At 39.4% G+C, this 24,371-nt stretch overlaps 1 protein-coding gene across 1 annotated transcript in view; it reads left to right on the top strand.

The window, feature by feature from the left end:
- Positions 1–24,371, top strand: part of LOC122760258 (F-box-like/WD repeat-containing protein TBL1XR1) — a 46,800-nt gene that overhangs the window by 5,440 nt on the left and 16,989 nt on the right. The window contains exon 2 of the mRNA XM_044015344.1: positions 16,978–17,040. The gene's annotated coding sequence lies outside the window, so the exon portion shown is untranslated. The remainder of the gene's footprint in view (positions 1–16,977; positions 17,041–24,371) is intronic.

Raw genomic sequence — 24,371 nt, 5'->3', positions numbered from 1 at the left:
GACATGGTTTGCCAGTATGGAGCGCAGTGGCAGATTTTCTGTTGCAGATCCTCTCACGGCAGCAGGAGAATGTCCGGAATATTCAGGTCAGGGATTTCACTTGGGTCGATCTTGCAGGTGGCAGAAGACTCATTTACTGCAAAATACACATGGGCTCACTCGGATGTTATCATAAAATCGACTTGGGACCTGGCAGGAGAAGGTCCAGGAAATATTACTCTCTGCGGACAATTTCAGTCTAGAATTGCATGCGCGTATACGTGATCACACATTAAGTTCAAGTAGCAGCAGTTTCTCACCAGGAGTTTGCCCACTTTGGACAATGGGTTGAACATGAGCACTGGTTTAATTTTTTTTTTTTTACTATAATTGGTAATTTGGTAGGAATTTATTACTGGATGGATGGAGTTTTACGGTGTGACAAGAGAGGTGGCACCTCGGAGACATCACCAATGCACCGACTCGCTCACTTTGCAATCTCCAGACAGAGATTGGCTCTGTCCGAGAGATGATACGTAAAAGTCTGTTTTATGTCAAACTGATTTTTACGTTATGATTAAAGCTGCTAATTTACTGAAATGAGGCCGTTTCACGTGGTGCTAATCTGCATTGTGAGTCCATTACTTCCCTTGGCTTGAGGCAGGCTTGAGTGTCTTTCCAATTCTTCAAATGGTAGTGCGAGCACCAACCAAATAATAGTTATGCAAATATTCTAGCACAGGTGTTTGCCAATTTAGACAGGTTTATGCATTTAAGCTCAAACAGAACTCTGTCCAAGGCCTTTCACTTATTTGCTGGTGACACCACAACACCATCACGTTAGTAATAATAGCTGCTTGTGCTATGAAGTCGGCCATGATAGATGCTCCTCTGCTCCTCTTTTGAAAGTTGAGTGCAGTGCTACCTTCTGACACACTGGTGTTTAGAAAGGTTCAGGTTTGCAGTGCTGGTGTGAAAGTGGCCTCTGGCTGTGGACCCAGTCCCCGTATTGTAATATAATACTGTATATCGTGACGGTGCAGTCTGAGGGGAAGGTGTGGTTGAAGATTCTCCCGACTCACAGAGACACCATGAACAATAACAACCACAAAGTACAACCAGAGAAATGATCAGAGTTAAATCACAACCTGCCCCATTCACCCAAGCTACAACAGTAATTATGCCCTTCATTATAACAATATGAGTTCATTACGTTTGAACAAGGTGAACATTTTAAGTGTTACTTTGAGCTCTGAGGCAATTTTCTTTTGTTATCATATTCCCATCTTTAACAAAAGACTTTCTTGAATGTCTTTTCCTGAGGTTTTTCACTGCCTGATGATTCTTTAGACATAAACTTAGGTTCATGTGACTCTTATTTATTAGCTGGAAATCCTTTTAAATTAAGATGCTGATAGGGTTCATATCTATATTTGTGGGTGGTTGTTGATGTACCACACCTCCTGTACTAATGGTACAGCATGGTTGGTTTTCCATTACAATATAGTACCTCCTCTGCATGAAACTGCCGTGACTTTGTTTTATACAGGATACACACAAACTAGTGACATGTGACTTGCAAAGCAGTTATTTCTGATGTACTGAATCATTAGACTCAGTTAATTAAAAGGATTTGTTCACTACTTCCTGCATGACCAGAGCACAGACTCCGTCTGCCACAGTCACCAAACTGAAATACAGTGGAAGGGGTTGTGATGCGGCAGTGCTGTCGCTAAATACGCCAGACTCCTCTGTTAATGTTGAGATTTTAGACATGTCTTTGCTAAATGTTGGAGATTAACACACGTTTTCAGCATTGTTAAGGCTTTTTAACAAATGTTTAAATGCACTTTTGTAAGTCGCTTTGGATAAAAGCGTCTGCTAAATGACATGTAATGTAATGTAATGTAATGTAATGTAATTGATCTATAGTGCGACATTGTTTGGTCTGATTCTTGTGTCGGACGTCTTGCTCATGCCTCTTCCTGTGACAGCCGATCCGTGGCTGGCAGTGTTACCAATGTCATACATACTGTAGTATCGGCTCAGCTGGCTCGGAACCTCACCAGAGCAGGTACTAAAGAAAGGGTTAATAAAAGTCATGGCGTGCCAGTACCATGTAGTAGAAAAGCGCCATTTGTGTACACATTATATTTTTACAGTAGTCCATCATGTTAATGGCAGCATTAGATCACTTTCATATTGCAGTAAATCAAGTGTGGTAACTGAAATTACCAAAATCAAATTGGTGTTCAATCAAAAATCTAATCTAATTTTGCATTTTGTCACATTTGAAGTAAATTGTTAAATTGCCGGAGATAGTGGGCTCCAGTTTTTGTTATTACCATAAGTGGATAACTGAGCCATTATTGTGGCAAACAAGTTATTTAAATGGAGCCGGTGCAGTGGTTAGTGCTGCTTTTTGTCTACTAGTTTTTCTGTTTGTGCTTTTGGTCATGTCTTTTGGTCTGTGGAGAGTCAGACCTTTGTATAATTGAGCAGATTTTTTATGTTCTGCAGACTAGTGCAGCCACACAGATACTTAAAGTATAATGTTTCAAATTCTTCTGGTTCGGCCGATGTCTAGCTTTTACTGAGAGAGAATGGTTTGTGTCATGAAATGGGGAGAAATTAAATGTGTCATGAAAAAGGGCCGTAGCTTGCAAACAAAATTCAGCTGATGCAGAAGACTGAGCTGGCGAACTCCCCATATGTGCTACAGGGAGCATGTGCAGTTGGTTTGTGTGGACTCAAACTGGAGGTGTTTCAGGTTCTATGCAGAAGACCCCTGGTCACATGACAAAATGTACGTCACACTGACGTTAGGGGAAACAGAATGTAGTTGACAGACCTGATCCTCATTGGTCACAAATATCGTATATTGATGATGAGATTTCACTCATTTTGATCTGAGTTTGACGAAGTCATGATTTCCATTGACTGGCAATAGGTGCAGTGGCTTTCAAAATGCTAGGGATAAATCATGTGTGGGGGGCATTTTGTCAGTGATCAAATGTAATTTGATGTCAAGGTCCTGCTTGTGCTTTATTTTTTGATTAGAAAGAAGGGAAACCCCCATTAAAATAGAGGTTTTTGTTGGTAATGTCCACCTGTTGCTTAATTTGATTGGCTGCCTGTGCCAAGTCTGACATTTAAGAGCTATATTACTCCTCACCTTGTGCTGAAAAGATGACATGATTGTATCTTTACTGTACTGCATTGGAAAAATCACCTGGAAAACACGTCACAGGATGTATGAAAATGGTGTTATACAGGCTTCCTGACCTGTATCATTTAATAACAATAGTATTGTTGGATGTGTTCTTTCTGTGATTGGCGTATTAGCCAGGCTAATATAACCTGAGATTGCATTGATCAAAATACAACAAATAGCTAAAGTGTTGTGTTCAGGCTTTGTCATGCAAATAAATGTGAACAGGATGTGGCCAACAGGATGTGGCTATCATGTTTATTATAGCAACATAGCACTGTCATCGTGACTGAACCTGACCTAGCTTGACAAGTTCAGGTCAGATATTCAGCCTTTATTCCAGACTCCATTCTGTCGGTGTTGTTTCAGTGTCTGAGTCATGGTAATATTACATGAGATATTTGACAGGCAAAAAACCTCAAAGAAGACGTCCTCGACTATCTGTTGACAACATTGTAATGCATGTGCTACTGCGATTTTTCGGCATAGATAATAACAACTAAAAGAAACATTTAAATAATGATTTGAATACTGTATTCCAGGACAGATTAAGCTTTGAATTGTTCGTATCAGCTCTGTTAAGTACATAACATTTAGAGGTAATGTTTGCTTTGAAGTAGATTTTTCTCTGCAGATGATGGAATAAAAATACCTCTTGAATCTCAGTGTCCTTCTCCTGAGACAGATCATCAATGGCATTCGCTTTGAATCTTTTCATGTAAGAGTAAAATGATGATCTGAAAACTATGATCATGCCGTACCGATGTGCAACATTATTATCAAGACTTGATTTTGCCTGATAACAAAAAACACAGTAATTTGCCAGTTTTCTACAAACCTTGCATCTTGTTTATCACTATTGCTGTGTTTCCATCATGGTACGGTTTGGTTTGGTGCAGCACAGCACGGTTTGGAATGATAAAGCCCTGGGTCAGGCTTGTGTTATGACTGAGAACATTACCTTTACTTGGTAGGTGGGGTATGGACTGTGCCTGATGACCACATAGCGTGATGTTGTACAGGTGTGACACGACGACCCGATCGATCACAACAGACAACGATGGAGGACATCATCAGCCCCTTTTTTCCTGCTCGCTTTGTGGCTGTTTTTCTCAATAATACATAAATCAATATGTGAATATAACGTCCATGGGATATTTGGGTACTATTCCTATTGGAAACGCAAAAAAAAACATGTAGCATACTGGACCGTTTCTCTCAGTGGAAACACAGTGGAAATGGTACGTTTCCATGTACAGTTAAGTTATGATTGTAGCTCTTAGTTTAGCTGTGATTGTATCACCAGTTAATTGGGCTCTACAGTACAGTACTTGTCCCAGTGCACTACTGTGTGGTGTATTTATTGAACGTTGTACTAGGTGTTTAGTGGTGGACCCATCATGTCACAGACTTAAACAACGTTAGCTGGTGGCTAATTGGTACCATGTTAGATACCGTCTATCTGTCATCACCTAGGCCAGTTGTAAGTCCAGTTAAATGTATTCATTATATGCAACAGTAATTCAACTCCCAGCTGTGTTATCTGGTTGTTAGTCCAACTTTAAATTTGATTAAGTACAATTTCAGTGGGGGCCACACGGTGGTGTAGTGGTTAGCACTCTCGCCTTGCAGCGAGAAGACCCGGGTTCGAGCCCCGGTTGGAACAAGGGCCTTTCTGCATGGAGTTTGCATGTTCTCCCCGTGTGTGCGTGGGTTCTCTCCGGGTTCTCCGGCTTCCTCCCACAGTCCAAAAACATGCAATGTGGGGATTAGGTGAATTGGACACTCACTTTAAATTGACCATAGGAGTGAGTGTGAGAGTGAATGGTTGTTTGTCTCTAGTTGTGTGTGGCCCTGCGATGGACTGGCGAACTGTCCAGGGTGTACCCCGCCTATCGCCCAATGTAGCTGAGATTGGCACAGCACCCCCCGCGACCCTCTGGTGGAGGATAAAGCGGTTAGATGATGACTGACTGACTGACAATTTCAGTGGGGCTAACATTGTTACACATATTCTAAAAATCTGGTTTTAGGCAGAGATGAGATGATCTGTCCAATACTGGTCAAAATCACTGGATTGGAAATTGAAAAGATAGAAATAAAATATTTTATAGTATCCAAAAATCCTCTTAAGTTTGTAAATGTAAATAGAAGGTCATAAAGAGTCACGTCAGCTGCTTTTCTCTTCCCAATGAGAGAATCATATATTATAGACAGTTGGAGAATTGTGTCTTTTAAATGGCTATAGCACTAATGTGTTGTTAATAGCTGCATATTTTTAAATGTCTTATCGGATTGATCGGTATCGGTAGTGATGTCGTTATTGGACACAAAAAAATGCTTATCTTGTTATCCCTAGTTTTAGTTTGGGTTAAGTCTTAGTTTATTTCCAGGAAGAAGTCAAACACATTTCTCACACATCCCTCTCACTCTCTTTCTCTCACACACACATGTGACTCGGTGTCTGTGTGTGTGTGTGTGTGTGTGTGTGGGTGTGTGTGTGTGATGACCTCAGGAGTCAAGTTCAATGCAACAGAATGCCTCTGGGCTTGGTGGCCCCTCCCCCTCATTACCCACAAGGCTTTGAAGTGTGCAGGCCTGCAGCTCATCTTTCCCTCCACTGCAGAGGGAGGTTATTTGCTTCCTGTAGCTTTTCACTCAGTTCATCCGAGTCCATTCTATCACATATCACCTTTATTACAGGGGCTGGTGATAACTGAGGGTGGTTACTTATTTACTGATCATTAAATAATGACTGATTACAATTATGATGGCCTCCCTAAATGCATCTTATTAGTACAATGAGCATAAATAACAACTAAGATGAAGTTGTGTCCTGTTTTTCCAGTGGTAATGACCCCACTAACATCCGACTTTTGTCTGGGAATCCGTATTCACCCTCAGGTCCAATGACTCTGCACTTGACACATGTTTTTATCGGCTCTGGCCCCAAAGTTAGGGATGATAACATAGTGTGAGCTCGAACGTGCTAATATCCAGTGTGACATAACAAAACACACCGTTCCAGCATGAAATCTAAGGCCACATCCACAAGACTTTTGGTCATTTTATAGACCTGAAAACTGATCAGTTTGAAAACGGTGCTTCTGTTTTGGTCTGGATGTGCAGAAACACACCCACACACAGAGCAGCTCCATAGATCAACCCTGTTGTGGTGTGTCAAGCGGCCTTTATTTACTCCCTCCGTCTTTCCTCTCCAGTATCTCCTCCTTCAGTGTGATTGTGTAACAGTGGCTGCAAGGCGTTTATGTCAGTCACCTTAACAGTTGTGTTTGACTTAACCCACATGAGACTTACAGGGAGCGCTGTTAGCCTAAGCCAGCCAAAAATCTGAGGTCCACCCAAACCTTAAATCACAGCTCACGTCAACACACGAAACCGGGATAAATAATTCTCATATAAAATCCCACACATATATTATTGTTTTCATAAATATTCTGTGCAGATTAATAATCAGTCCATTTCACTTTATTTCAGAATTTGCATGTCTTTTAACACATGCATGTGGTTATTACAGCTGGGCTTCATGTAATATTTGAAAGGTTTAGCTTCACAACAAAGTGCTCACTCTCAAACAGCGCTTTTCCATTATAGAGTTCTAGCACGACTCTACTCGGCTTGGTATCGGACGCATCTTTTTCCTTTACTCCAGAGTACCCCCTCAATGTGGAGGGGGTCATCATAGCATGGCTGTGCGAAACTGCTGTGACGTCTATATGCGGCACAAACACACAACTGGTGACGGGCCAAACGGTTGTTTTCGTTGCACTGAATCATTAGTCAGTTGATTAAAATGATTGGTTCATGGAATCGTTATCAGTCTTTCTAACTGATCTACAGTTCGCCAGTGTTCAGTTTGATTCTTGACTTCCCGCTCAAGACTCTTTCAGTTATGACACCATCTATTGACGTCACATTTTGTGATAGAGCCTCGCCAGAGCAGGTGCCAGAAAAAGCACCAGGTACCAGGTACGATCCCTAATGGAAAAGCAAAAAATAAGTCGAGGCGATCTTAGTAGTGCTAGAATTGTATAATGGAGATGTGCTAAAAGTGATTAATTATTCATCAGTATAAATAACAATTTGAAAAATAAAATTAATGCAATTACTGCATGCTGCCTGGCTGACACTGACGGGATACTTGCACATAAAATGCACACTAGATACTATAGATATTAGCTGCTATACTAGGCCAGAAAAAAGAAAAATAATTTAAATGCCATGGATTTGTTTTATTCCGTACTAAGTATTTCTGGAAATGTATCATACATATTTTACAGTATTTTAAAACTCAATTACAAAACTGACACTAGAACAGTGACTGTATGTGCATATACGTGTAACACAGTGTGTCAGCGGAAGTGTTGCCAAAGGACCACGGGGGTATTTATTAATACAAAATGAAGCAACGTATTTCACTCGAAACCAATGAAAGAAACAAAAATCTAAATCCTTTGGAATGAAAATAGTAACAGAGTTTGTGGCGAGCTTGATGTTTGAAGATTCGTCGACACTTGAATTATTTGTTTGAGAGGGAGCAGGGTGAAGCAAGATGCTTATAACAGCCTGTCCCTTCATTAGCAATGAGTGATTCAAATACATTCAGCTAAATGCAAATTAAATGAATTAAACAAAACAAAATAAGCCATTTTACAATCACTAACAGGCGTTTACGAGGGTGATCATCGAATCACCATTTCACTGCTAATCACCGTCATCACGTCAACATTTCATTTCAAATCTGCATGTACCTGCAAATATAAGAAATGACAGCAGTGTTTTTTTACACTGAGATTGTTGCATATGAATGTTGGTGATTTGTTTTTTTAAGAACACGGTCTCTGACCTTCGCTTCTTTACTGTGGATTATGTTTAATTTCTATTTCCGGTTTCCAGTATTCTCCGCTGTTTTAAATTTGAAGGTTTGGGAAACATTTTTTTGCAATTTTCTCACATATTATGGACCACACAACAAATCAATTAATATAGAAAATAACCATCAAATTGATCAATAGTGACACAAATTGTTAGTTTTGACCCTATATGAATATATATGATCTGTGCTACAGACTGAGAATGGTAGAACACCAAAGTGTATGTTGCACTGATGTGGTATTTCACTGTATTTTATCATTAATTTCTGCAGATATTTGAGAGCTCCTTCAAAGAGCAGACCATTTTCTATCCTATCACAAGCACATGTGCCACGTCTTATCACATAGTGCGCATGCGTCAACACGCGTGCAGCCTGTTGCAGTCGCTCCGTGTAACTTTCCTATTCTTTCGTATTTTATTCGTTTTTTTCTCTTGTTAAACTTCTTTACTTTTAAACTATTTTATTTTATTTAAAACCCTCTATTTAATTAAATGTTTAACTCTGTAAATTTATTCTTATTTTAATAGTATTCTTTTATTTTGTAATTTTTACTCTTATGTTTACTCCTACTTCTTCTTATAGTTTGTAATTTTGTAATTTCCAAAAACATTGCTGTTACAACATTCGTTACCTTTGTACACTGGAGCGCTGTGACGAAAGAATTTCCCGCAAGGGATTAATAAAGTATTTTCTATTCTATTCTATTCTATTCTATAGCACATGCTACTCTCTTTGCTTACTGGCTGATTGGGAACACCCCAACACAGCTGGTGTCTCTGCGCAGAAAGAAAAGGCAAAGGGACAGTGGACATTCTGCAGCTTCCAGGACCATGCCGACCCACCAAAGTCACACTGCAACTGTTTCATTGCAACTCTGACCTTTGACAGCAGAGTGTGATTGTGGACATGATACAGAACCAGAGAATATGAGTCTTTACCAGTTGAACGTATTGATAGCTCAGTGTTGGTCATGAGACTAGGTTAGAGTTGTTTGTAACGTAGGGTTAGCCCTTATTTCCGGCAATTGTATTTGTGCTTCATGAGTCAAAACAGTAAAGAATATATTGCTGATGATTGAAAACATCTTCATGATCGTCATGATCTTTGTTTAACTTTTTTGTAATTCTCCAAAGGCAAGTGGGAATGGAAGGAATCGCTGTGATGCTAAGCCCTGGTCTTTGCTGAAATGTTAAGTTCGGATACTTCTTGTTCTGACTCCTATCAGTGTCAGTTGTTAATGTTATACAGTGACATCTGGTGGTGATTTGAATCATTGCATTTTTAAGGAGATCAACAGTACATTCACCAGAGTTATGTGTCTCTCCTTGGAGTAGACACTCATAGTTGTGTAGATGTTCTACTACTGTTGTTGGAAGCTTTATTTTCAGTTAGGGTCGGGCTAATCGCGATGCTAACCACTAGCATGGGTTTAGCTGGGCTAATTATATATAGAGTTAGCACAGACTGTTAAACCTTATTTACAGCCTGTTTTATTCAGCTCATTTGCTTATGTTCTTTGAGTGAAGAATATTGTAAATACGCTGTGTTTATTGTGCTTATGTTAATGTTTCACATATTTGACTGTAACATATTGCTTATTTTATACTGTATTGAAGTTTTACAAAAAAAGAAAACAACCAGGATTTCAGTAAAGAAAACACTCAACTTGGTCTTATTGTTGATGTTCGCTATCTGTCTAACACTACAGTTCGTATCAGCCAGGACAGAATACTTGTGCTTTAGCTGTTCGCTCTTGTGAATAAATCAATGGGCTGTTGAAATGCTAATAAAAGTGTTTAGTGACTAAAGAATAGGGTTCATAATAAATTCACAGCACACCATTCACAGGAGAATTACAGCAAACAAAACACAAGGCCCAGTGAACTAATGACCCTGATCTTGCTGAGAATATATGTGCATTTGGTGCAACTGTTGTTCCAACAAGCTTTGTCGCAGTTGACGTCAGAGGTGCTGCTCGTCTTAAGTAAACTGTGTTTGTGAAAGGGAGCCTTGTGCTCAGATTGGTGAGATTGCTTGTGCAGTGGAGGAAGCTCCATTGATACCTGCAGCTGTGACAATATGACAACTGATCTGATGTTATCTGTGTGCACATGATGCCTCTGTTCCTGTTTGTCTATTGCATTTTCTGCTTTTGCGGATAACTTCTCTTGACGCTAGTGAGAAACAGTTTGCACGTTCACTTTTGATTTTACTGCATGACACAATTGTAGCCATCTTTCTTTGATTTTTGGCTGTTTTTTTAAAAGAAAATTCAGATTGAGCTTAAACTGCTGTTTTTGTCAATGGACTGGTTTGAAGGAGTAAGAGATTTATAAAGTGGCACAAACTTCAGTTCAGTCTTTTCCACCTAGAGTTTATGAGTTGAGCCTTTTTTAAGTGGCTAATATATTTATTTATTATTTATAGTATTTAGTTTTCTTGAGCACCTTTTATGTAACACACCAACTATTTATACATACCTCCTACAACCCCGGTGTGTCCCATAAATAATAATATCACTTTTAGCAGACCGCCATAGTCTAATTTGTGGCATATGTTTCCAAATAAACAAAAAGAAAATTATGTTTCCTGTATCAACAAAATTATCGGAGTACGTTTGCCAGTTACTGCCGCTATGACAGCTCTTACAGTGTTGCACGTTTGTCAATGAAGTTCTAAACTTCCTCCTGCAGCTGCGCATGACTAGTCTGTGTTTCTGTCACTCTGACTCGGAGAGTGAACCCTGTCTGTGTGTCTGTGTGTGTGCGTGTGCGTGTGTAACACCCCAGCCTATGTTCACCACAGACAGAATACAATTAGCAGGGGATGCTTAACGCTACTTAAGTGCTGTCTCTTCTCTTGATAAATCAGTTTCAAATCCAAATCGAATTTTGGAATTTCATGCATCTCAGATGTCTTCATTACTTTGTCAACTAGAGTGTAGAACTTAAAATACTTCCACATGCTGCTTTTTGGACACTTATATGCCGTAATTGTTTGCTCGGGAGGTCGATGTAGCTTGCTCATATTGCAGAAAAAGAATGGAATCAATGTCTTTATTTTTCTGATTGGCTAAGAGGGCATTCAAGGTGACCGATTAATTAATTCTTTCATGTCAAAATGCACCCCCTGTAGTAGGGCTAGGGCATATGGAAAAAATCTTATCACAATATACGTTTCAATATGATTTGATATTGATATATATCAGGATAGCACTGTAGCAGGTTCTGCAAATGAATTAAGAAATAAATGAACTGGGTAATACATTGTCTTTTTCTTTGTAGAGCTCAAAATTAGGTTAAATTGTTGGCAAACAAACCCAGAGAAAAAACAAAAACAAAACCAAACAAATGCAATCGAAGCAGCGTATGACGCAGCAGTTCTTCAATTATAGCAGGAGAAGAACTGTCTGAGAGAAATATTTACGGCCATGGAGTTGGTAATGAGGGTCAATTTCTTTTATCAGCTGCTTAAATATGTTATTTTCGACCTTGCTTAATTGCACCATATCACTATGGACTGCTGGTGTGGTTCAGATATCATGTTAGCTTTAAAGGGAGGACCACCAGCATGTACTTTGGTCTTGGATTGTGTGTTCTCCGGGGGATGGCACAGGTGTCTTCCTCTCCGTCTTCTCTGGTAACGGTGTTGAGGTTTTGGATTTTGACTCGCTCTCACTTCTGCCGTATTGGTGCACATGGCTGCAGGTAATGAAAACATAACCACGTGAGACCAAAATTTGAGAAAGTAAATTTTACATTTGCTCGTGCATGTGCAACCAGTAAATTTGCCATTTTTTTCCATGGAGCTGATGGGTGACAGACTGCTGGACACAGTAATTCAAAAACTACATATGTACTGTAAAAACAAGAAGCGTTTCGTTATTCGTTATTCGTTATTTCCAACAATTCTAAACTTCAAGCACACAATCCATTTCATTTGATATTATGCTGTCCTCCACAAGACAGATGTTGCAAGAAGTCAGTAACTATAACTAAACTTTTAATAGATATTGTTCTTCCTCTCTTTCTTATTTTGGCTTCTCCCTTAAGGAGACACCACAGTGGATCATCTGCCTAGTAGATATTGTTCTTGTTTAACAATTAAAAAATGAAAACACTAGACACTATAAACAAACACTAGACTCCCACGAGAAAGGATGTATGTCACGTAGTGCTCCCTCAGAAATGATTAGTTTTGGACCGTAATAATAAATTGGATAGATAATCTAAACAGAGCACCGGCATCTCGTGTCAAGTGCTAAGTACTTAAAATAGTAAAACTACACTTATTTGTAGTAAATTTTATTGTGTAGTACACTTACTACACAATAAAATTTGACACTGTAAATTTAAAACGGTAAATTTCTCCATTTATTATCAAAGTATTTATCAGTAATACAGTAAAAATTAAAAGGTAATGTGAATATTTGCTTTGCAAGTCCATTTACAATGTGCACCCTTGAATTTTTTAGTTCGGTGCCAGGTCTGGAGCCCTGCTATTTGCTCGGTTATAAAAGCTGATGTCCAAAATCTGCGGCTCTGTGGCTTGGATTTAGCAGTTGACCCAGTAGGAGTGAAATTTGAGGTGTGCTCACTGCAGCTAAATGTCATGGGATCCTTGCCGTGTGCTCTGCTGTATTGTGTTCTCTAATGATGAGGATTTGCCTGGATCATTGCTGATTCAGAGGTTGATGTGTTTATCTGTGATTCAGGCTTGAATGTGCAGAGTCTCTGCCTCAGATGAGCCGCTCTGGATTGGTGGGTATTGAAAGAAGTCTGATCTCATCGAGGATTTGTGGAGTTAGCATGTGCCTGTGATCTGACCCACATTTATGATGTGGCATGGCGGTGAGGTGAAAGGCCTGTGGTCCATGAGCTTCCCTGACATACAGGGTGTGTTGCAGCCCGGGTCATGATTGTGGTTGTTTTGTCTGACACAGTGACGTATGAGAGAGTTGGAAGATCTGTCCCTGTGATTTGCTGTTGTAGAAAGAAGGGATGTTTGAACTGCCATGGTAAAGTGGTCACCGTAGAGAAGTTATTATCACAGTTTTCTGTAAACTTCCCTGAAAAGCAGTGAGAGACAGACACAAGTGTGACAGCAACAGTGGACTGTTCATCTACACAGGGCATGTGCATGTTGGTGTAATCAGAGAGCAGTTGTACTGCTACTAATGAGAAACAACAACCATGAACATTCAGAGCAGGAATTTCTGTCCTGAGGCAAATGTCAAGGTGAAACAAATAGCTAGTGTTTTACGTTCACAGCTGATGGATTTCCTAATGTGGGTCACTGCGTCATCTTTACCAAAGCACTCTGTTTTTGCCTGTTCAGACTAAAGCAGTCTCTTTGTTTTCAAACTAAAAAGCAACATTTTCACACTTAAGTTGAGAAGTCGGAGAAAAAAAACATGGGTGGAAATTAGGTTAGCCATTGTTGGCAATACCAGTCATTAACAATGCTTCACAAGGTATTTTGTGCACAGAAGCAGCCAGCCGCTTGTCTATGGTTTAATATCAGTCGCACAATGTGTACGAAATTAGACAAAGCGCTATTGATAGTAAAAAGCAGCAGTGTTTCTATGGTGGCAGCTCGGGGTGGGAATCAGCAGAGACTCCACCATACGATGTCACGATATTGAATTTATTTCTAACATCAGTAAAAAAAACAAAAAAACTATACACGCTGTATTGATTTCCACCCCCAACCCCTAGTGGCAGCCATCTTGTAATTGCATGTTAGAGAGTTCAGGAGGTGTGTCTGTGTAAGGAACGCCCCCTGGCCTTGTAAATTCCAACTTGTACTACAAATGGAATACACTCCTCCTAATGGAATATTGTATAGTGTGTGATCCCAGTTTTCAGTCAGCCATGATGTGAGAATTTGCACCATCACAAGATAGCATGTCTCATAGTTAGCAAACAGAGACTTAGGAAAAAAACCCACTAATTTGCTGCATCTGCTCCAATGCCAATAACCTTAAATGAGCTGTTGAGTGGAAACAACCCTATCTTAATCTGGTCATGTCTTTAATCCAAAAGAACCTTGAAGTCAAAGTAAAGTTCCAGCTCTGTCGAGCTGTGAGTAAACTAGCTGTTTTATTTTATTCTGCACATACAAAAACCATAACATTACAAATATTGCTTGATAATTTAAAACCCAGTGACTGTGGTGCATCCTGTTTCCATTTGTGTTTTTGTCTGGCAGCAGTGGAGGAGGTCATGAGATCTGATGCTGAAATAAACAATGAAAGACAGGAATAACCTTTCAGCCTCCCAGTGGCACCTTCTTCCATTTGAATACAGAAAGACGGATAACATGCTCGGCCCTATTTATCACTGCTTGTCTACACGCGTAACATAAATCAATAAACATAAGACAAAGGGTTAGATAACAACCACCTACACCTGGAGACACCAGTAGGGATGATATTGTTAGGATTTATCAATATTGATACTGATACTGGTACTGCTAATTGAAACAGATATTTCAATACTTCTGTTGATACTGTCTCTTTGATTTGGTGCAAAAAATAAATGAAAAGGTGTAATAGATTCAAGTTTATTTCCATTACAACATACATTTGATTTTCTTAAAATGGTATTTTAACCATTTGTCCAAATGCTTATCTTATATTTCAGTTTTGATGAATTAGGAAGTGGCTCCTAGTGTCTTACTGGTTCAATTCACCCCTGCATTCTCTGGTGACATTATAGCTCCATGTGCTGTATAGCTTTGCCACAATGGTTGAGCGAGGTAGCAACTTAATCTTTCAGGGAAAGTGTGACTACAAGGATAGAAGCACAGGAGGAATCAAGGTCAGGGAAATAGGGAAGCAAGGAGTGAGCAAGGAGAAGGAGTCTGCAAATAATAATGTTCAGTTATTTCAGGTGCATATTACATTATTGTGCAGCTGTAATAATTAGTAGAATAAAATCCTTTGAATTCTTTGTATCCCCCAAAAAATCTGTGTTGATTTCAGAGCCCCTGCCTCTTAACATGGCTGCTACTTTCTGATTGGTTGTGTGTTAAGTGCTCTTATAACATGTTGTGTATCTGTTGTGCAGACTTCTGAATGAGCGTCAATCACGTGGTAAAACCATGCAGGCCCATGTTGTGTTGAGTGATGCGTTGACATAACAGCACCATTTGGGTTCTGCTAACATGTGGTGACCAGTGTTGGGAACGTTACGCTGTTGTGTGTTTGTGTGTGTGTTTGTGTGTGTGTGTGTGGCGCGTATGCTGGAATGCGTGAAACGTGACTCTGCCTAGGTCAATCATAATCGCTTACCTCGTTATTAACCCACCTCCTCACTAGCTGTGAGCCAGGGCTGCGTTGGGATTACACATTTTATTCAATCAATGCATAGTAAAGCACCGCATTTCACGTCCAGTAACGTTAACGGCGTCGTAACGACGGGAAAAGTAATTAGTTAGATTACCCCGTTACTGAAAAAATAACGCCGTTAACTAACGCCGCTCTTTTAAACTGCGTTATTTCAAACACTGATGGTGACGGAACGATGTCAATACAGATTGTGACAATGTTATTTATTACATAAGCATTTTGCATTGTCATTAGCTGTGGTTGCATGCACGTTATTTAGTCATGAAATCAATCGTCACATGTTCAGGAAAAGGAACGGCATATGATTCATCTTAATATGACTTTACATTTAATCGAAAACAGTGGTGTGAGCCGTTTGGAACGGTTAAGCTCTGGGTCAGGCTTAAAAATGGAAGAATGGAAACTTCCTGCTTCTCAATTAGCCAGTAGATTTTGAAAATCCACTGCAACATGGCGCTGAATTATTTGCACTTTAAGCCATGTTGAATCCCTCATGGCTAATTATTAAAACAACTACTAAAAGACAATGTACATTTTTTCGATGGATGCCAGATTTGAATTACTAACATTAGCTCACAAAGTCCAAGTTTCCCTTTATTGACAACAGGCTGGAATCAATTAATTAAGACTGATGGATTATGTGCTTTTTTGCTGTGTTGGCTTTGTCCTGGTCAGTGCAAGGGGTCACCACCTCGACGCATTGCTTAAGCCATTTGTCACATTTCCAGTACACACGGCTAACATTAGCCTGGCTAAAGATGGTCAGTTTCTGTTATTTTTCTCTGATTGGACAGAAAAATCTAAGCCATGCTACACTGAAGTGTAATTTACTTGTCGTGTATAACTTTGGTTTGGTTCGGTTTCACTCTGACACATTTTGGTGAATAGAAGAATGAACAGTATACCCCCACATGTGCAGGAAGAACACTCAGAAAGTAATCAGGTTAAATTATTTCTCTTTTATTGGTATTAGTAGTAGTATTAATAGTTTCAACTCTGATGTAAGTGTTTGTGTAGAGCCTTTTAATACTCCTTGAGCTTTTACACTTATGATAATCATAATGTAAAGCCCTTTGGTAACATAAAATAAATGTGCAAATCTGATGGGATCATTAACAGCATTTGTTTTTTTGTACTCACAGGCTGCACCTTCACAGTCACCATTGTGCCAGTTTCTATTGTATGCTGTATAAAATGTTTGATGTCTGAATGAAAATGTACCCTATTTAAAATAAATTACAGACTGCTCGGAAATGAATTTTAATTAAGAGCAAAGCCCTGTTCATGACCTGTATAAACAAGGAAGTCTACTGTTACATAAAGTTCTGTGCAGTGATTAATAATTCAGTGTTTACTATCATGAATAAATCTGTAGGTCCCTTTGGAGTCCGTTGGCATATCTTGTATACTTGAAAAACTGTGAGAAACTTGTCTTCAGTTAAAAGTAGATGTTTTCTGTGTCAAATGATGTGACCTTTGATTTTTTCATTTTCCCATGTTCTCATCCAATTCTTCTTCTGATCTGTTGTTTTGTTGCAGGTTGTGAGCCCATGGTACACGGCCCTGACTGAACACAGTGGTGGTGCATACATACATACTGTGGTGAGTGACCTACAGTCAGACAGAGCTGACAAATACTTCTGCCTGCCTCCTTTCATCATAGCTGGCACTGAACACGAACAGAAAACCTTCCTAAAATCAAAGGGAAAAGCAGCATTTCAGATTTCTCATTTGTCTTTTCAAAATAAATGCGTCTCTGGGTAGGACAAAAGAAGGTCCTGTTTTTGTTTGTACACACAGACACATCCTGATTAATTAACCCGTTTCATTTGATAATTTATTTATTTATTGTGTAATAATGTCAAAAAATGCTCACTTAATTTCCCCAAGGTAAAGTTGATGTATAGATGTTTTGTTCAGTCAAAAGATATAATAAAAAGCTCACATATGGTGTGTTGACATTTCAACAATTCTCCAGAGGTTTTCTAGTTATTACTTTTTAAAAGCCAATGTCCAATTTAATGGCTGATATCCTCATACTCCACACACACTACTGAGGGGAAACAAAATCAGAAATTAAATGATTAGTCAGCGTCATGATTTTCTTGGACAGTTTGCAACGACAAAATTGTTACAATATTGAACCACTGAAACATGTAATGTGAATGATAGCAGTGACAACATTCTCTCTTGTGTTTTCTCCAGTGACCTGATGAATACATAATAATAATTGGTTGTGCATTATCATCATCACAAGGTGGCAGCAGCAACAATCATTTGTTAATGCTGCCTTCCATTTACATTGAAAGAAAGTCAGAAAGACACGCCTCAGGCTAGCCGTTGTTAGCAATACCAGTCGATAACAATGCACGGCTTGGTATTTTGCACACACTATATGCCATATGTACGACACTATATGTTTGAAGCAAATACTGCAGCAGTGCTATTTATGGTAAAAGTAAAGTTTGTTGAGGGTTAGGATCCTTCGAGTTCAGGTGTTCCCACTTTCGAAATGCCCTGTCACCTTGGAAAGTCCGAGTATTGACTACAAATGGAATGTAGCATACGTACACTGCATGTAGGTTGACCGAAGCAAAGAAATTTACCAGGTTCCTTGAATGCATCTCCAACAGGCATTTAGTTAGGGAACTGCATGTGTATTTGCAGAAGTAATGGAATTTACAAGGTTTACTGAATGCATCTCTAAGCTCAACATACTGAGGACTCCACTAGTCTCATGTGCTTGATCTGTCATGGATCCAGCAGTGGTCTGCATAGTTTTTTTTTATCTTTAAACAGTTAATTGTCTTATCAATTAATGAGGTAAAGTAACCACATTCACCCACATTTTCAGCAAAATTTACCTTTAAATGAGAAAATATAGCTATTGATCCAAAATATGTGCTAAACGTGCCACTACTTTGTAGCAGCCGTAGCTGTGGAGCCTCCATTTAGAGAGGTGTTCTTTGTCTCCTCATGATGGGTAGCCTTCAGTCACTATTGAAGCCAGGGTCCTTGATGCTGCTGAAGTAATTGGAGCCACGTAATCAGCTTAAACAATGAATTGGTTGACCTCTAGTCCACACAATAAGAGTAGATTCTTATTTCCTTACATGAATCACATAAGTCTGAATTCAATTGGAGAAAAATAACAATCTAAGAATGTCTTTGTTTGATTGACATGCTCTGTAACACAGAACAGCATTGTTGTTGGCACTGCTTCTCCTCACGTCCTGTAAACCCTGGTGCCCTCTGCACGCCCCCCATCATCCTGCTCCTCTGTCTTATTTTACAGAGGAGAACAAACATATTGGATGTGAAGTTTATTTTCTCTCTGGTTTGATTTCCAGTGGAAGAACTGTGCTCTCTCTTCCTGTTTTGCACTGTTTCAGACCTCTGCAGACTTCCTGTGTGAACTTTGTCCCACAGCATGCTATGATGTTGAATGTGGGTTTGGACTTGTGGAATCTGTCATGTCTCCTTGGCGATGCTCTTTGTTTGTTTACGTTTGGATACCCAAGGACATTGTGCCTGACTCACTGACGTTCGTTTTATTCTCTGGGTGAAACACAATGCTTCGCTGTGACAGCTACAACCGCCACTGTCACCCTTTTTGGCAGAGAGTTGTGTTAATGTCAAGCCAGCGTCACTGGACAGCTTTGTTTTCCTCACTTTACAGCCCTCAGATCGACTTTTATTATTTCATTCATGCTGAAATATTTCTGCACTGCAGTGCTTAGTCATGTGGTGTCTGTGTTGTTTACATAAATAACCTTCAAGCACCCATGCATGATTCTCGTTTCTACACCAGCCAGTAGAAATGCACGACATGGCAAAAAGAAAAATCACATTTCCTCTAGATGTTGTAATGGTGATATGATTCATCATTTTTGCATCTTAATACCTTCCCCACATTAGAGGGTTTTCAAATCTGACAATCCAAATCCACAATGAATGTTGTAACCAAATTTTCAATGTTTAAATCCTGAGAAAGCGCAAACTAGACGATCCAGTCACTTACTTCAGGGAGGAGATTCCAGCTATTTGGGATCTCACAGAAACTTGTACGATTCAACGTGACTTGAGAATATAAACAGACATGGACTCGGACTGTCGGAGTTGTCAGTTAATAGCTGTTGTGTGTGTTTTGTGCTGAAAAATGCAAAATCTGACCAATTATCCTCTTGTGTGGGACGGGCTTTAACTGTCACTTTCCTGATTGATCTGATATTTTCTAGTGTGTTACTAAAAGAAAAGTTTCTGTTCTGAAGAGCATCGTACTGATGTTCTGTCACACATTTGAACCTACCCAAATAAGGGCTCGATACATTTCCCAATGTATGGGTAACAATATGATATATTGGGATACATTTTGATTTAGAGGCTGTCAGTATTTAATCCATCCTACTCTAGAGTGCTGTATGTTAGAAATACTCGAAATCAATAAGGGACACAGCACTGTTAATTAACAATGAATAAAATTGTTAGTAAAGTAATGAAAACTTGGTCATTATAAACTTGATTTTTGTATAGTAGTCATCCTTATAATAGCCTTTGTTTCAGTACTTATTCGTAGACAATAAAATACACTTTATTTTACCTAATTGTATTACTTATACTTAGACAAACACATGTTTTGTGTCATCTTTGGTTTAAGTTGTGTAACTGAGCGTTTGAATTGACATATACTGTGCAGCGAAGAACTACAGAGACACAGAGACTCCTTGCATGAACTTAACGCTTAACAATAAAAATGGCGTACAATTAGAATTTTTAATTTTACTAGTTCACTGAAGTAAAATTATTATATTTATTGTTAGTAGAAAGTAGTTACACTTCACAACTGCACAGAACAAATCGTGGCAATAAATATAACTCTTCTATAAGTGGTGACTAATTCACTCATCCACTCACACCTTCATATAGCGCATCTATGTGCAGTGCATTTTCTATCACTCATCTTTCATACACATTCACAGCTGTCAGGAGGAACGGAGCTGGGAATCGAACCCAGAATCCTCCAGTTAAAAGACAACTCGCTCTTCCACTGAGCTACCGTAGCCCCGTGCATAACAGGTCAGGTAATGACAGCCAGCACTAAAACCAAGAACCAGAAGAACAAGAGGTTATTCTTTATGTTGTTTCACGTAGCACGGGAAAGAGTTTTCTGTTGTGATGTTAATGTTCACCAGATGGAAATTTTTATTTGGTGAAAATGAACAGTGATGTCAGAGGGAGCATATTGGTCTCATAAATGTCTGCTGTTGTTGTTGTGATTTTTATTGTGTTGTTTTTGCGGATGGCATGCAGCTCCGCTTGCTCTGTTGCCGAGCAATTACTGACTCTGGATCAGAGCTTTTAAGGTTGCGGGTTAAAAACAAACAACACACCCAGTTTGTTTGTGCCCTGCAGGAACCTTTCACCCCCTATCACTGACTCTAATTTCACTCTGAACTCTTGAGATTGCGCATTAAGTGTAAAATGTCTTTCATGACCTGGGGAGTGAGATGAAAGATCCTGATTCACACACTGCTGGTTTTAGGAGACGTTGGCAGTCGATCAGATTTCCCCCTAAATTTGAGATGACTCTCAAGTAAACATGGCTTCATACTCAGGATGTGTTTTTGTATGTTCGTAAAGGAACAGTGTGTCGTTCCCACAAGGCTGCTGAATGAAACCAGAGAAGAAAGTAGTCTTTGTTTTAAAATGATTCAGCACACAGTGTTGATTCAGTGCAGCATTTGGACTAGAAATTAGCTCATATTTTGGGCCTCTCCAGTCTCTGAATACACCACAGATATTCCAGACATTTTAGCGTGTCAGAGATGAAGTCCACAGATCCTTCAGAGGCCTTGTCCCTGTTTCACCCCAATGTTTAAACCCTTGTGTTTTATCTGATGATTGTTAAATAGATAAAAGACCTGGGTAATAAATGTGTAATAAATAAGGTCGCTAGCACAAATAGAGAAATATATATTTGATGCAGAATAGGCTTGTGCACCAAATGTGAGCTGCATGTTGAAGACTTTGGCCAGAGAAATGGTTCAATTATCCACATACTTTTGTCTTTCTGCCTGTAAGGAAAAGACACCTCATGCACTCATTGTGTACTTTTTACTCCAGCTGTTTCCACCTGTAGTAACTAGATCAGACACAAGGGGACGTGATTTGTATGATTATGCTCAACTGCTGCTCAGGTCCCCCATCACAAATATACAAGAAAACTGTAATTTATTAATAGGATAGAATTATTGCAATTCTCTCCGGTTTTATTTATTATCTGTGTTTGTTGTGTGAATATTTATTTATTCAGTATGTTTGAGATGTTAATAAAGGCAGTTTGAAGTTCAAATTTGCATTGTACTTGACAATTTAAGTAGAAGCACAGTTTTGAAAGTATCTTTTTAAAGCACCAGTGTCATAAGAAACCTGTACGATATCCAACCGTAAAGCTAACATCTTCTTTTTCTTCTTCTGTGGTAGAGTGCTACTTAAAATAGCCGAGACTTCCATGGGATATTTACACTGTTCGTAAGGGAGTTACATTTTTCTGTCACCATCAGCTCGCTGTTGTGAGTGGAGCTGGTTACCTCCACTGTACCTGCCCTTTACCCAGTAGCGGACCGTGGGGTTTCAGTCGGGGCCTTCAGTAAAAAAAAGAAAAACACGCCATAGCGCACACACACACCACTGCACATCTATAGGCTACTGCATCATTACCACCACATTTTCCGTTAAGTCACTCAGCAAACACAGTTTCACAAGTCACTATATGACACAAAAACAAGCTTCCACATAAGCATAGGTGTCAGCTACACGGAGAACTATTTATGATCAACAATTTTGTCCTCACCACTTCTAAAAAATGTTATACATTTATCATTAACACTCCAACTACCGTAAATGATGTACCTCTTGGGTGTACCACTGATCGCCACGGCGAGCGGCGAGCTGAATAAACTTCCGCTGTATGTGACTGTATCAGACTGGTGACTGTAGTTTAGGCAGCTCGCCGCTGGCGATCAGCGGTGCTGTCCCTATGTCCTTTTAACTGATTTTCACAGAGAGTGCAGCACCACTGATCCACCGCTGATCGCTGCATAAACAGCTGCTGTATGTGACTGCATCAGACTGAGTCTGTGCTCCGGTCATGGAGGACGTACTGAACAAATATGTTTAATTAGGACGTGTCAGAATGGTCAGTTATGACCTCTATGTGACCTTTTCTTAACAATGTTTATCTTTGTACGTCGCTGACTAAATACTGATGTGAAGTGGTGCGAACACACGTTAGCTGACTTTATCCAGCACATTAGCTTCATATATAAAATCCTCTGTAAAACACTGTGCTCCACTGTGCAGCCACCAACAGCACACTTGTCCCTCTGCGTTGACATAATACCGCTCTTCCTCCCTCGCCTGCACTCTCGCAGGGACAAGGTGGAGCTAAGGTGGAGCTAAGGTGGAGCTAAGGTGGAGCTAAGGTGGAGCTCTCCAAGTAAACTTACTGGTGGGGCGGTAACATTCGCGGTGAAATGCGCATGCTTCCGTCATAAGTGCAGAGAATTCAACATGGAGTGTTTTATCGCCTATACTTGCACTTAGGGGGACCACGAAAACATGACTGAGTATTAAACGCGTAAAAGCGTCTGCTAAATGACATGTAATGTAATGTAATGTAATTGTGTTGCTCAAAGGTCATGGGGTGTTTTCATGGGGTAATGGAGTTCACCACATCTTGATTTAACTCAAGACTGCAGCTTTGCTTCCATCTAACCCCAGCTGTCAATAAATTGGCTCATCCTGTTGCTCAGTCACTGGCTCACCTCATTCTTACATGTAGTTAAAGCGTCTGTACATGGATTAACAGATAACTGCAATAATACCAGTTGTCAACAACAACAACAACAACAACAAATACCAGGATTAGTGTCTCTTTGGTGTGCTGAGGTGTACGAATAATGTGTATCACCAGACTGAAGCTTTTAGCCAGAGTTAATCTTGGTGACATCAAAAACTATAAAGGTCCAGTGTTGAACATTTAGGAGGGTTTATTGGCAGAAATGTAATATATTACCCATAAGTATGTTAGTATAATTACCTCTAAATAAAATAATTCTGTTTTTGTCGCCTGACAAAAAGGCTTTTTTTTAGGTACATAAGTCGAGGACCATGTCTCTACTAGGGGTTGGCCGATAACAGATATTTGGAACCGATACCTTAAATCTTACAAACTCCAACACTAAATTAAGGTTAAATGTCTTTAATGCTTATCACTACTAAAACTTTTTTCAAGAAATGTTGATAAAAAAATAATAATAAAATAATGCATTAACTGTTATCCAATTCAAGAAGTGCCCTCTTATGAGCGAGATGCAAGAATTCTTTTTTTCCTTTTGTCATTTATATAGACCTACATTGATGGTAATGGATAACGAGGAATTGGCTTAGCAATTAGCACCAAGAGACTCTAGGTTGTTGATTGCAAATGGCCCCCAAGAATGAGGCAGAAGCAGGGCCACAGTAGAGCATTTTGCTTGATGATCAGTCGACGATTAGTTGCTTCAGCAGTCCGAATGGATAATCCATAACTCAGCAAAGAAGAAGAGTGAAAGAGTTGAGTGGACTACAGTTTTCGGAGGTGTTTGGGAAATAAGTTGGGATGAGTATTGATAGTATGTTGCAATCTCACCATCAGGTGTTACGAGTTCTAACATTCTGGACCTTTAAATTGTAGTTTTAAGATATTTAGTATCTCTTCAATGGTGAGCATCATATCAAAACCAGTATACCTTTGTTGTGCATGTGCACCACAGATCTGCAGATCAGGCCATGATCCTGTTTTTCTCCTGTAAAGTGCATCAGACTTGACCTTCTTAAAAGATTCTTAAAGTGACTTGGATTCTGTCTCTCTTACACAAGGTCTTCTAATC

Source organism: Solea senegalensis, unplaced genomic scaffold, assembly GCF_019176455.1.
Source record: "Solea senegalensis isolate Sse05_10M unplaced genomic scaffold, IFAPA_SoseM_1 scf7180000013307, whole genome shotgun sequence".
Taxonomy (NCBI): Eukaryota; Metazoa; Chordata; class Actinopteri; order Pleuronectiformes; family Soleidae; genus Solea; species Solea senegalensis.
The sequence above is the reverse complement of the archived record's forward strand: the minus strand, read 5'-3'. Positions and strand labels throughout refer to the sequence as shown.